This window comes from Carassius carassius, chromosome 8, assembly GCF_963082965.1.
Source record: "Carassius carassius chromosome 8, fCarCar2.1, whole genome shotgun sequence".
Taxonomy (NCBI): Eukaryota; Metazoa; Chordata; class Actinopteri; order Cypriniformes; family Cyprinidae; genus Carassius; species Carassius carassius.
The window spans coordinates 34,778,124-34,790,556 of record NC_081762.1 but is presented as its reverse complement, the minus strand read 5'-3'; the positions used below and the strand labels follow the sequence as shown (position 1 = coordinate 34,790,556).

The 12,433-nt window shown below is 44.9% G+C and overlaps 8 non-coding genes across 8 annotated transcripts; 2 read left to right on the top strand and 6 right to left on the bottom strand.

The window, feature by feature from the left end:
* Positions 1–1,237: 1,237 nt before the first annotated feature.
* On the bottom strand, positions 1,238–1,309 carry trnap-ugg (transfer RNA proline (anticodon UGG)). The gene has a single exon. It is a non-coding gene; the product is annotated as a tRNA-Pro (tRNA).
* Positions 1,310–2,984: 1,675 nt separating this feature from the next.
* Positions 2,985–3,056, bottom strand: trnaq-cug (transfer RNA glutamine (anticodon CUG)). The gene has a single exon. It is a non-coding gene; the product is annotated as a tRNA-Gln (tRNA).
* A 94-nt stretch (positions 3,057–3,150) lies between these two features.
* On the bottom strand, positions 3,151–3,222 carry trnaq-uug (transfer RNA glutamine (anticodon UUG)). Its single transcript has one exon. It is a non-coding gene; the product is annotated as a tRNA-Gln (tRNA).
* A 134-nt stretch (positions 3,223–3,356) lies between these two features.
* Positions 3,357–3,429, bottom strand: trnaf-gaa (transfer RNA phenylalanine (anticodon GAA)). The gene has a single exon. It is a non-coding gene; the product is annotated as a tRNA-Phe (tRNA).
* A 1,520-nt stretch (positions 3,430–4,949) lies between these two features.
* trnap-ugg (transfer RNA proline (anticodon UGG)) lies at positions 4,950–5,021 on the bottom strand. The gene has a single exon. It is a non-coding gene; the product is annotated as a tRNA-Pro (tRNA).
* Positions 5,022–5,840: 819 nt separating this feature from the next.
* trnaq-cug (transfer RNA glutamine (anticodon CUG)) lies at positions 5,841–5,912 on the bottom strand. The gene has a single exon. It is a non-coding gene; the product is annotated as a tRNA-Gln (tRNA).
* Positions 5,913–11,725: 5,813 nt separating this feature from the next.
* Positions 11,726–11,798, top strand: trnaf-gaa (transfer RNA phenylalanine (anticodon GAA)). Its single transcript has one exon. It is a non-coding gene; the product is annotated as a tRNA-Phe (tRNA).
* A 134-nt stretch (positions 11,799–11,932) lies between these two features.
* trnaq-uug (transfer RNA glutamine (anticodon UUG)) lies at positions 11,933–12,004 on the top strand. Its single transcript has one exon. It is a non-coding gene; the product is annotated as a tRNA-Gln (tRNA).
* Positions 12,005–12,433: the final 429 nt, after the last annotated feature.

Here is a 12,433-nt window from a genome sequence, read left to right as displayed (position 1 = left end):
ATCAGCTCATTAGTAGAGACTGCAAGACCTGATTTGGGTGTGTCTAATAAGGGAGACATACAAAATGTTCAGGGCAGGGGTGCCTCCAGGTAAGGTTTGAAAACCATTGCCCTAAAGAGACCGACTGAGCGTTGACGCAATGCTGCCACACTCCCACGTTAGCTTTTTTTGGGCTCACAGCTGCCAAAAAGTATTTCAGACATGGTCCTGTGCAAATTGGTTGCAAAACAGTGCCATTTTACGCACAGTTCCCTAAAGCAGTGGTTTTCAATCCTGTCCTGGAGGCACCCCTGCCCTTCACATTTTGAATGTTTCCCTCATCTAACACACCTGTTTCAAATCATCAGCTCATTAGTAGAGACCGCGAGACCTTATTTGGGTGTGTCTAATAAGGGAGACAATAAAAATGTGCAGGGCAGGGGTGCCTCCAGGACAGGTTTGAGAACCACTGCCCTAAAGAGACAGACTGAGCATCGATGCAATGCGGCCACACTCTCTACGTTAGTTAATTTTTTTGGACTAAAAGGTGCCGAAAAGTATTTCAGACATTGTCCTGCGCAAACTAGGTCCCACCGAGATTTGAGCTCAGATCACTGGATTCAGAGTCCAGAGTGCTAACCATTACACCATGGAACCTTAATTGGAGCAGCTGTTGCTCACAGGGCCACAAACACTGGCACCATCGCCAAACCAGTGCTGTTTTATCTTTTCCTGCGGCAAGAAAGCACACAGGCTCCACCGAGATTCGAACTCAGATCACTGGATTCAAAGCCCAGAGTGCTGACAATTACACCATGGAACCGAAACTGCTTGGTTGGAGGCCAACTTGGAAACAGATAGCTCTCTGGCTGTGGGGAAGCTGTTATACAGAGAGGTTGGAACCCAGTGATTTTTGGTCAATGGCCTGCCTCAAAAAAGGGAAAAGAGTGGGAGATGTTGCTGAAACCCGGGAGCGAACCAGGGACCTTTAGATCTACAACAGACCTCTGCTTAGCAAGGGATTTCAGTGAGATCACCCTACTCATTGTCGGAGCTGAAGAGCAGAGCAGAGATGAGCCCCCAGACAATAAAAACAGCTGGCCAGTACGGGATCGAACCCACGACCTTGGCGTTATTAGCACCACGCTCTAACCAGCTGAGCTAACTTAGCCATCAGTGTCTGCCTGATTGAAAAAAACCTGCCATAATGTTTGTGAATGCAATGAGACAATAAAGCTTCACGTTTTAACCTGAACAAGGGCTCGTCCGGGATTTGAACCCGGGACCTCTCGCACCCAAAGCGAGAATCATACCCCTAGACCAACGAGCCTTCTTGCCCAAAGCCAAGAAAAAAGAGCTATTTCAGCATCAACAAAAGAAGGAACATGAACTAATGTGGAAGCAATCAAAGTCCTCGAGACAGTGTGAAAGGCTAACGAATGCAAGTTGGCCTCTTAATTTACCTAAAAATGGGGCTGTATCTAACATGTAGAGGGATGTTAGGGAGGACAGCTGAAACGGTCAGATGTCACTTAGACCAGCGGGTCTCAATTCCAGTCCTCGCGCCCCCTGCTCTTCACATTTTGTAAGTTTCTCGTATAGCTTCAGACATTTGTTCCATTCGAACGTAAGTGCCCTGAGAACTGGACATCACATGACATCCCTCCGTGAAGTTCAAAGCGTATGTATACTTTCAATTCATAGTGAGTAATACAGTGGTGTATCGAGGTATACAGAGGTAAATGATGTCACACTTCTCCATGTGTGAAGAAGTTGTGCAGCACAAATCCGTGAACCAATGTTCCAAAGTGAAGTATACTTTGACGGATTTCCCCTGCTCAGGGAGTGGGGAGCAATGAACACTGTGTAGGGACCATGTCAATCGCTAGGAGCTCACTTCTAATGAGCTGATTATCCGAATTAGGTGTGCTAACAAAGAGAGACATGCAAAACATGCAGACCTGGGGGGAGCGAGGACTAGAATTGAGAACCGCTTCCTTAGACTTTAAGTCAGTGTGAGCAAAAGAGGTGAAAAGTTGTCTGCATGACCCGAGTGTTCCAAGGTAGCCTACATAATACAAGAATCCATACACATTCATACTGGCGTAACAAGACCGAGAAGGTCCTTAAACACAAAAGCTTAATCTCTTTGTTAATTCGACAACATAATCTTGGCCAGTGCAAAGGAGCAAGCCCAGAGGAGGGACAGCCTCTTTGCATCAAACCCGTCATTCCCAGCTATGCTCGTCATTCTAGAAAGGCCAGGGGAATTAGCTCAAATGGTAGAGCGCTCGCTTAGCATGCGAGAGGTAGCGGGATCGATGCTTTTACTCACACATCCCTAGATCAGTGGTTTTCAATCCTGTCCTGGAGGCATCCCTGCCCTGCACATTTCGCATTTCCCCTCATCTAACAAACCTGTTTCAAATCATCAGCTCATTAGTAGAGACTGCAAGACCTGATTTGGGTGTGTCTAATAAGGGAGACATACAAAATGTTCAGGGCAGGGGTGCCTCCAGGAAAGGTTTGAAAACCATTGCCCTAAAGAGACCGACTGAGCGTTGACGCAATGCTGCCACACTCCCACGTTAGCTTTTTTTGGGCTCACAGCTGCCAAAAAGTATTTCAGACATGGTCCTGTGCAAATTGGTTGCAAAACAGTGCCATTTTACGCACAGTTCCCTAAAGCAGTGGTTTTCAAACCTGTCCTGGAGGCACCCCTGCCCTCCAAATTTTGAATGTTTCCCTCATCTAACACACCTGTTTCAAATCATCAGCTCATTAGTAGAGACCGCGAGACCTTATTTGGGTGTGTCTAATAAGGGAGACAATAAAAATGTGCCTGGCAGGGGTGCCTCCAGGACAGGTTTGAGAACCACTGCCCTAAAGAGACAGACTGAGCATCGATGCAATGCGGCCACACTCTCTACGTTAGTTAATTTTTTTGGACTAAAAGGTGCCGAAAAGTATTTCAGACATTGTCCTGCGCAAACTGGTGGCAAAATAGGTCCCACCGAGATTTGAACTCGGATCACTGGATTCAGAGTCCAGAGTGGTAACCATTACACCATGGAACCTTATCTGGTGCAGCTGTTGCTCACATGGCCACAAACACTGGCACCATCGCCAAACTAGTGCTGTTTTATCTTTTCCTGCGGCAAGAAAGCACACAGGCTCCACTGAGATTCGAACTCAGATCACTGGATTCAAAGCCCAGAGTGCTGACCATTACACCATGGAACCGAAACTGCTTGGTTGGAGGCCAACTTGGAAACAGATAGCTCTCTGGTTGTGGGGAACAGTTATACAGAGAGGTTGGAACCCAGTGATTTTTGGTCAATGGCCCGCCTCAAAAAAGGGAAAAGTGCGGGAGATGTTGCCGAAACCCGGGATCGAACCAGGGACCTTTAGATCTTCAGTCTAACGCTCTCCCAACTGAGCTATTTTGGCTACAAAGAACCTCTGCTTTGCAATCAGTGATTTCAGTGAGATCACCCTACTCTTTGTCAGAGCTGAAGAGCAGAGCAGAGATGAGCCCCCAGACAATAAAAACAGCTGGCCAGTACGGGGATCGAACCCACAACCTTGGCGTTATTAGCATCACGCTCTAACCAGCTGAGCTAACCGGGGCCTAAAAATGGGGCTGTATCTAACATGTAGAGGGATGTTAGGGAGGACAGCTGAAACGGTCAGATGTCACTTAGACCAGCGGGTCTCAATTCCAGTCCTCGCGCCCCCTGCTCTTCACATTTTGTAAGTTTCTCGTATAGCTTCAGACATTTGTTCCATTCGAACGTAAGTGCCCTGAGAACTGGACATCACATGACATCCCTCCGTGATTCAAGTACAAAGCGTATATATACGTTCAATTTATAGTGAGTAATACAGTGGTGTATCGAGGTATACAGAGGTAAATGATGTCAAACTTCTCCATGTGTGAAGAAGTTGCGCAGCACAAATCCGTGAACCAATGTTCCAAAGTGAAGTATACTTTGACAGATTTCCCCTGCTCAGGGAGTGGGGAGCAATGAATACTGTGTAGGGACCATGTCAATCAATAGGAGCTCACTTCTAATGAGCTGATTATCAGAATCAGGTGTGCTAACAAAGAGAGACATGCAAAACATGCAGACCTGGGGGGAGCGAGGACTAGAATTGAGAACCGCTTCCTTAGACTTTAAGTCAGTGTGAGCAAAAGAGGTGAGAAGTTGTCTGCATGATCCGAGTGTTCCAAGGTAGCCTACATAATACAAGAATCCATACACATGCATACTGGCGTAACAAGACCGAGAAGGTCCTTAAACACAAAAGCTGTTTGTTAATTCGACAACATAATCTCGGCCAGTGCAAAGGAGCAAGCCCAGAGGAGGGACAGCCTCTTTGCATCAAACCCGTCATTCCCAGCTATGCTCGTCATTTTTGAAAGGCCAGGGGAATTAGCTGAAATGGTAGAGTGCTCGCTTAGCATTCGAAAGGTAGCGGGATCGATGCCCGCATTCTCCAAGTTGGCTCCTGCCCTTTTACTCACAAATCCCTAGATCAGTGGTTTTCAATCCTGTCCTGGAGGCATCCCTGCTCTGCACATTTCGCATTTCCCCTCATCTAACACACCTGTTTCAAATCATCAGCTCATTAGTAGAGACTGCAAGACCTGATTTGGGTGTGTCTAATAAGTGAGACATACAAAATGTTCAGGGCAGGGGTGCCTCCAAGAAAGGTCAACTGAGCTATTTCGGCTACAACAAACCTCTGCTTAGCAAGCAGTGATTTCAGTGAGATCACCCTACTCTTTGTCAGAGCAGAGATGAGCCCCCAGACAAAGGATCGAACCCACGACCTTGGCGTTATTAGCACCACACTCTAACCAGCTGAGCTAACTTAGCCATCAGTGTCTGCCTGATTGAAAAAAACCTGCCATAATGTTTGTGAATGCAATGAGACAATAAAGCTTCACGTTTTAACCTGAACAAGGGCTCGTCCGGGATTTGAACCCGGGACCTCTCGCACCCAAAGCGAGAATCATACCCCTAAACCAACGAGCATTCTTTCCCTAAGCCAAGAAAAAAGAGCTATTCGAGCATCATTAAAAGAAGGAACATGAACTAACGTGGAAGCAATCAAAGTCCTCGAGACAGTGTGAAAGGCTAACGAATGCAAGTTGGCCTCTTAATTGACCTAAAAATGGGGCTGTATCTAACATGTAGAGGGATGTTAGGGAGGACAGCTGAAACGGTCAGATGTCACTTAGACCAGCGGGTCTCAACTCCAGTCCTCGCGCCCCCTGCTCTTCACATTTTGTAAGTTTCTTGTATAGCTTCAGACATTTGTTCCATTCGAACGTAAGTGCCCTGAGAACTGGACATCACATGACAGCCCTCCGTGATTCAAGTTCAAAGCGTATGTATATGTTCAATTCATAGTGAGTAATACAGTGGTGTATCGAGGTATACAGAGGTAAGGATGTCACACTTCTCAATGTGTGAAGAAGTTGCGCAGCACAAATCCGTGAACCAATGTTCCAAAGTGAAGTATACTTTGACGGATTTCCCCTGCTCAGGGAGTGGGGAGCAATGAACTCTGTGTAGGGACCATGTCAATCACTAGGAGCTCACTTCTAATGAGCTGATTATCCGAATCAGGTGTGCTAACAAAGAGAGACATGCAAAACATGCAGACCTGGGGGAGCGAGGACTAGAATTGAGAACCGCTTCCGTAGACTTTAAGTCAGTGTGAGCAAAAGAGGTGAGAAGTTGTCTGCATGACCCGAGTGTTCCAAGGTAGCCTACATAATACAAGAATCCATACACATGCATACTGACGTAACAAGACCGAGAAGGTCCTGCGCAAACTGGTGGCAAACTAGGTCCCACCGAGATTTGAACTCGGATCACTGGATTCAGAGTCCAGAGTGCTAACCATTACACCATGGAACCTTAACTGGTGCAGCTGTTGCTCACAGGGCCACAAACACTGGCACCATCGCCAAACTAGTGCTGTTTTATCTTTTCCTGCGGCAATAAAGCACACAGGCTCCACCCAGATTCGAACTCAGATCGCTGGATTCAAAGCCCAGAGTGCTGACCATTACACCATGGAACCAAAACTGCTTGGTTGGAGGCCAACTTGGAAACAGATAGCTCTCTGGCTGTGGGGAAGCAGTTATACAGAGAGGTTGGAACCCAGTGATTTTTGGTCAATGGCCCGCCTCAAAAAAGGGAAAAGTGTGGGAGATGATGCCAAAACCCGGGATCGAGCCAGGGACCTTCAGATCTTCAGTCTAACACTCTCCCAACTGCGCTATTTTGACTACAACAAACCTCTGCTTAGCAAGCAGGTATTTCAGTGAGATCACCCTACTCTTTGTCGGAGCTGAATAGCAGAGCGGAGATGAGCCCCCAGACAATAAAAACAGCTGGCCAGTACGGGGATCGAACCCGCGACCTTGGCGTTATTAGCACCACGTACTAATCAGCTGAGCTAACCGGCCTGGCTTAGTCATTAGTGTCTGCCTGATTGAAAAAAACCAGCTATAATGTTTGTGAATGCAATGAGACAATAAAGCTTCACGTTTCAACCCGAATCAGGTGTGCTAACAAAGAGAGACATGCAAAACATGCAGACCTGGGGGGAGCGAGGACTAGAATTGAGGACCGCTTCCTTAGACTTTAAGTCAGTGTGAGCAAAAGAGGTGAGAAGTTGTCTGCATGATCCGAGTGTTCCAAGGTAGCCTACATAATACAAGAATCCATACACATGCATACTGGCGTAACAAGACCGAGAAGGTCCTTAAACACAAAAGCTTAATCTCTTTGTAAATTCGACAACATAATCTCGGCCAGTGCAAAGGAGCAAGCCCAGAGGAGGGACAGCCTCTTTGCATCAATCCCGTCATTCCCAGCTATGCTCGTCATTCTTGAAAGGCCAGGGGAATTAGCTCAAATGGTAGAGCGCTCGCTGCGCAAAGGAAGGGGTCCAATCTTTGAGCCCCGCACGCTAGCGAAAAAGACGCAGAAAACGTGAAAACGCCGAAGGATTTCCCCTGTGGCAATACTCGGGGTATATGTTTCTGCGTTTTGAAGAGTTGTTATTACATGTGAAACAATTCTACCCTCCGCGGCCTGGATTCGAACCCGTGCTCTCTCAGATGAGCCGTGACGTCATATGTCCACGACGTGTATTGTTAAGCGTGCAATAAACCGAGACTTTTATTTTGTTATCTATGACATACCATTGATTGCTTTTATACTACATAGATTTGTGTGTGTATTATTAAAAAAAAAACTTTTTTCAGGTTTGTGTTTAAATATAATTAATAAAAAACGTTTCTTAAAATATGTTTTGTGTGTGTGGATATGATTTGATTGATATGATTTAGCAGATTTTTTTTTATCTGATCAAAAAAATGTTCTATTAAAATGAATACAAACACATACACACAATATAAAAAGAACAATATAAAAGAGTGGGCCCAAGTAATATATACAAAATGTTTTATTAAAATGAACACACACATACATACACACAATATAAAAAGGACAATATGATAAGAGTGGGCCCATATAATATAAACAAAATATATACAGGATAGATATAATGTACTTGTATAAAAAAAATATGAAAAGAGTGGGCCCATATAATATAAACAATATATATATACACACGAAAGATATTATGTACTACTTATATAAAAAAATATGAAAAGAGTGGGCCCATATAATATAAACAATATATATATATACACAGGAAAGATATTATGTACTACTTATATTAAAAAAAAATATATGAAAAGAGTGGGCCCACATAATATATACAAAATATACACAGGAAATAAATTATTTACTATGGAGGCGGAGTTTGTCATTTATTTTGCCTGCCGCTGTTCTGCCAACCAATCATCTAAAGTTTTTCCATTAGAGGAGCGTGAGCAAAATGTGGCATTCCCATATCGGCTATGACCAAACTCTTTAGTTTTGGGCTGCCCACAATCGCTGCACTTGTTAAAAGTTACCCCTCGCACATACTTCCTCTTTCTGTCTCCAGGGCCCGCCGGCGCCTGTTCCTCTGGGTGTAACGGGACACAGAAGCAGCAGGCGCTGGAGCAGGCGCTGGAGCAGGCGCTGGAGCAGGCGCTGGAGCAGGCGGAGCTGGGCCTGGACCGGATGTCAAAGCACCAGAAGATGAAATCACCATCGACACAGTCATGTCTGGGTTAAGGACTAGTGTGCCTAACAGTGACCCAGGTGCTGAAATGGGCTGCACAACTCCTGCTGCTGTGGGGACGGGTGCGATAGGGCACTCCCTTTTGGCAGCAGTGGGCCGGCGACCCGGTCGCAGAATTGGAGCCTGTCCTTCTCGATTTGGCGGAAGGATAAATTGATGTTTTGGGCCACATCAATTGGGTCAGATGGAGTCAGTCCCTGGGCGAGGACACTCATTTCCTGATTCTTCTGCTGCCGTTGAAACCTGAAAGTAAATTACTTGTAAAATATATATATATATATATATATATATATATATATATATATATATATGTGTGTGTGTGTGTGTGTGTGTACAGAAGTATTCAGTTCCCTGGAACCAAATAATGTGCCTTGCTTACCGCTGAATGAGTGTCCTCTGGTTCAGCTCAAACAGCTGGATCATTGTTTCATCCATCAGCCTTCGACTGTTAAGCACCAGGTCTCGGATGTGGTGGTAATCTGAAAGGATTTTAGACCACCTGGGGGTGCAAACTCCAGCCTTCTTGGTCGGTGACTTGTGTAAAGCACACAGCTTCATACAAATGGCCTCAACCAAGCGGCTGGTGCTGGGCCACTGTGCTGGACCCCCAGGATGTCCAATCAGACACCGTTTCACACTCTCCACACCCGGTGGGACTCCGGACCGCTTCGGTGCCTTAAAGCGCCCATGTGTCAGCTGAGGCTGATGTCGAGGCTGATAGTTGACCCGCTGTATATCAACGTCAGGGAGAGCTGTCCACAGCTGGATGGCCTCTGTCACCTGCAGGTCGGTGAGGTAAGGAGCCTCACGAAGACCCACCAGGAAACCAGCCAGATCCTGGACCTTGTCCCACCCAGCGATGCCATCAGGTCCAATGACTGCTCCCTAGTAAATGCAGATTAGTGTTAATATACACTTTAAGTTAAAAGCCTTTGAACAGAAATATTTTTTTACATTTTTTAAAGAATTCTGCTCAACAAGCCTGCATTTATTTTATTCAAATACAACAAAAGCCATTATATTGTGAAATAATTTTACTATTTAAAATAAAAATGCTTTCTATTTGAATATAGTTTAAAGTGTAAGTTATTTCTGTGATGCACAGCTGTATTTTCAGCATCATTCCTCCAGTCTTCAGTGTCACATGATCTTCAGAAATCATTCAGATATCCTGATTTGTTGTTCTAGAAACCTTTTTTTATTGATATTATTATCATCAATATTTAGAACAGTTGTGTACATTTTGTTCAAGATTCTTTGATGAATAGAAGGATCCAAGATAAGAGTTTATCTGTAATAAAAAGCTTTTTTAACATTATACACTATACCATCCAAAAGTGTGGAGTCAGAACATTTAAATCATTATATATTTAGTATTAAATTATAGAAATTAATACTTTTATTTAGCAAGGACGCATTAAATAGATGATAAAGAAATTTATAATGTTACAATATATACTGAACTTTCTATTCATCAAAGAAACCTAAATAAAAAATCTCTAGGAGCTATTTTTAACCTAATAATAATAATAATATAGCACCCGGCACCCGGTTTTTTTAGCAGCAAATTGGAATGATTTCTGAAGAATCGTGTGCCCTGAGTAATGATGCTAAAATTCAGCATTGAAATCACAAGACTGAATTACTTTTTTAAATATATTCAAATGGATAGCAGTTATTTTAAATAGTAAAAATATTTCAAAATATTACTGCTTTTGTTGTATTTTGAATCAAATAAATGCAGGCTTAAAAAAAACACCTTGCTTGTAGTGTATTTGGAATAAAACGAGACTGAAACAATATAAAGCCCTTAGAGTGTCTTACCTGAGCCTCGCCGGAGACACTGCTTCCAGTGTCAGATGGCTGTGACAGCACAGAAGAGGCAGGGGCGAGATGCTGTCCCTCTCCTCCAGATGATGTGGACGGCTCAGCCAGTGATGCTGGGGACTGAGGCAGAGGCAAAGATGAGGGGCTGTTTCTGAGATCACGGCAGGGGTCATCCTCATACAGCACTGGAACTGTGATGTCCTCCATGCTCTCTTGCTCAAACCCCTCATCTAGCAGGTCCTGATCATCAACCTCCTCCACCAGCCGGTCTTCCTCCTCTGGGTTCTGGAGCACTGGAGTCAGTGTTTTGCCAGTCTGGCTGTAAAGGTACTCGATTCCCAGCCATTCACCTACAATAATAAAATAATAAAAAAAGAAAAAAAGTGCTCTTAATAATTTATCAAGTACATTGGAGGCTAAATAGATAACTTAATAGAATATTGCAAAAGAACAAATTAAATTTCTTACCTGTATATGCTCCAGGAGGGCGATAGCGCTCATCCCAGGGCTTCCCAAAGACTGTTCGGCTAAGCCGGTCCACAGCCTCTCTCATGGCACTGCCATATGTCCGAATGGAGGAAGCCCGTTTTATGGCATCTTCCATTCGGTCATCATTCCAACGCATCAAGCCCTCAAGGAGATAGGCCTGAAAATGCGCATCGAATGCAAGTTGGCCTCTTAATTGACCTAAAAATGGGGCTGTATCTAACATGTAGAGGGATGTTAGGGAGGACAGCTGAAACGGTCAGATGTCACTAAGACCAGCGGGTCTCTTTAGGGCAATGGTTTTCAAACCTTTCCTGGAGGCACCACTGCCCTGAACATTTTGTATGTCTCCCTTATTAGACACACCCAAATCAGGTCTTGCAGTCTCTACTAATGAGCTGATGATTTGAAACAGGTGTGTTAGATGAGGGGAAATGCGAATTGTGCAGGGCAGGGATGCCTCCAGGACAGGATTGAAAACCACTGATCTAGGGATGTGTGAGTAAAAGGGCAGGAGCCAACTTGGAGAATGCAGGCATCGATCCCGCTACCTCTCGCATGCTAAGCGAGCGCTCTACCATTTGAGCTAATTCCCCTGGCCTTTCAAGAATGACGAGCATAGCTGGGAATGACGGGTTTGATGCAAAGAGGCTGTCCCTCCTCTGGGCTTGCTCCTTTGCACTGGCCGAGATTATGTTGTCAAATTAACAAAGAGATTAAGCTTTTGTGTTTAAGGACCTTCTCGGTCTTGTTACGCCAGTATGCATGTGTATGGATTCTTGAATTATGTAGGCTACCTTGGAACACTCGGATCATGCAGACAACTTCTCAACTCTTTTGCTCACACTGACTTAAAGTCTAAGGAAGCGGTTCTCAATTCTAGTCCTCGCTCCCCCCAGGTCTGCATGTTTTGCATGTCTCTCTTTGTTAGCACACCTGATTCGGGTTGAAACGTGAAGCTTTATTGTCTCATTGCATTCACAAACATTATAGCTGTTTTTTTTCAATCAGGCAGACACTAATGGCTAAGCCAGGCCGGTTAGCTCAGCTGATTAGTGCGTGCTGCTAATAATGCCAAGGTCGCGGGTTCGATCCCCGTACTGGCCAGCTGTTTTTATTGTCTGGGGGCTCATCTCTGCTCTGCTCTTCAGCTCCGACAAAGAGTAGGGTGATCTCACTGAAATCACTGCTTGCTAAGCAGAGGTTTGTTGTAGCCAAAATAGCTCAGTTGGCAGAGCGTTACACTGAAGATCTAAAGGTCCCTGGTTCGATCCCGGGTTTTGGCAACATCTCCCGCACTTCTCCCTTTTTTGAGGTGGGCCATTGACCAAAAATCACTGGGTTCCAACCTCTCTGTATAACTGTTCCCCACAACCAGAGAGCTATCTGTTTCCAAGTTGGCCACCAACCAAGCAGTTTCGGTTCCATGGTGTAATGGTCAGCACTCTGGGCTTTGAATCCAGTGATCCGAGTTCAAATCTCGGTGGGACCTATTTTGCCACCAGTTTGCGCAGGACAATGTCTGAAATACTTTTCAGCACCTTTTAGTCCAAAAAAATTAACTAACGTAAAGAGTGTGGCCGCATTGCATCGATGCTCAGTCTGTCTCTTTAGGGCAGTGGTTCTCAAACCTGTCCTGGAGGCACCCCTGCCAGGCACATTTTTATTGTCTCCCTTATTGGACACACCCAAATAAGGTCTCGCGGTCTCTACTAATGAGCTGATGATTTGAAACAGGTGTGTTAGATGAGGGAAACATTCAAAATTTGGAGGGCAGGGGTGCCTCCAGGACAGGTTTGAAAACCACTGCTTTAGGGAACTGTGCGTAAAATGGCACTGTTTTGCAACCAATTTGCACAGGACCATGTCTGAAATAATTTTTGGCAGCTGTGAGCCCAAAAAAAGCTAACGTGGTAGTGTG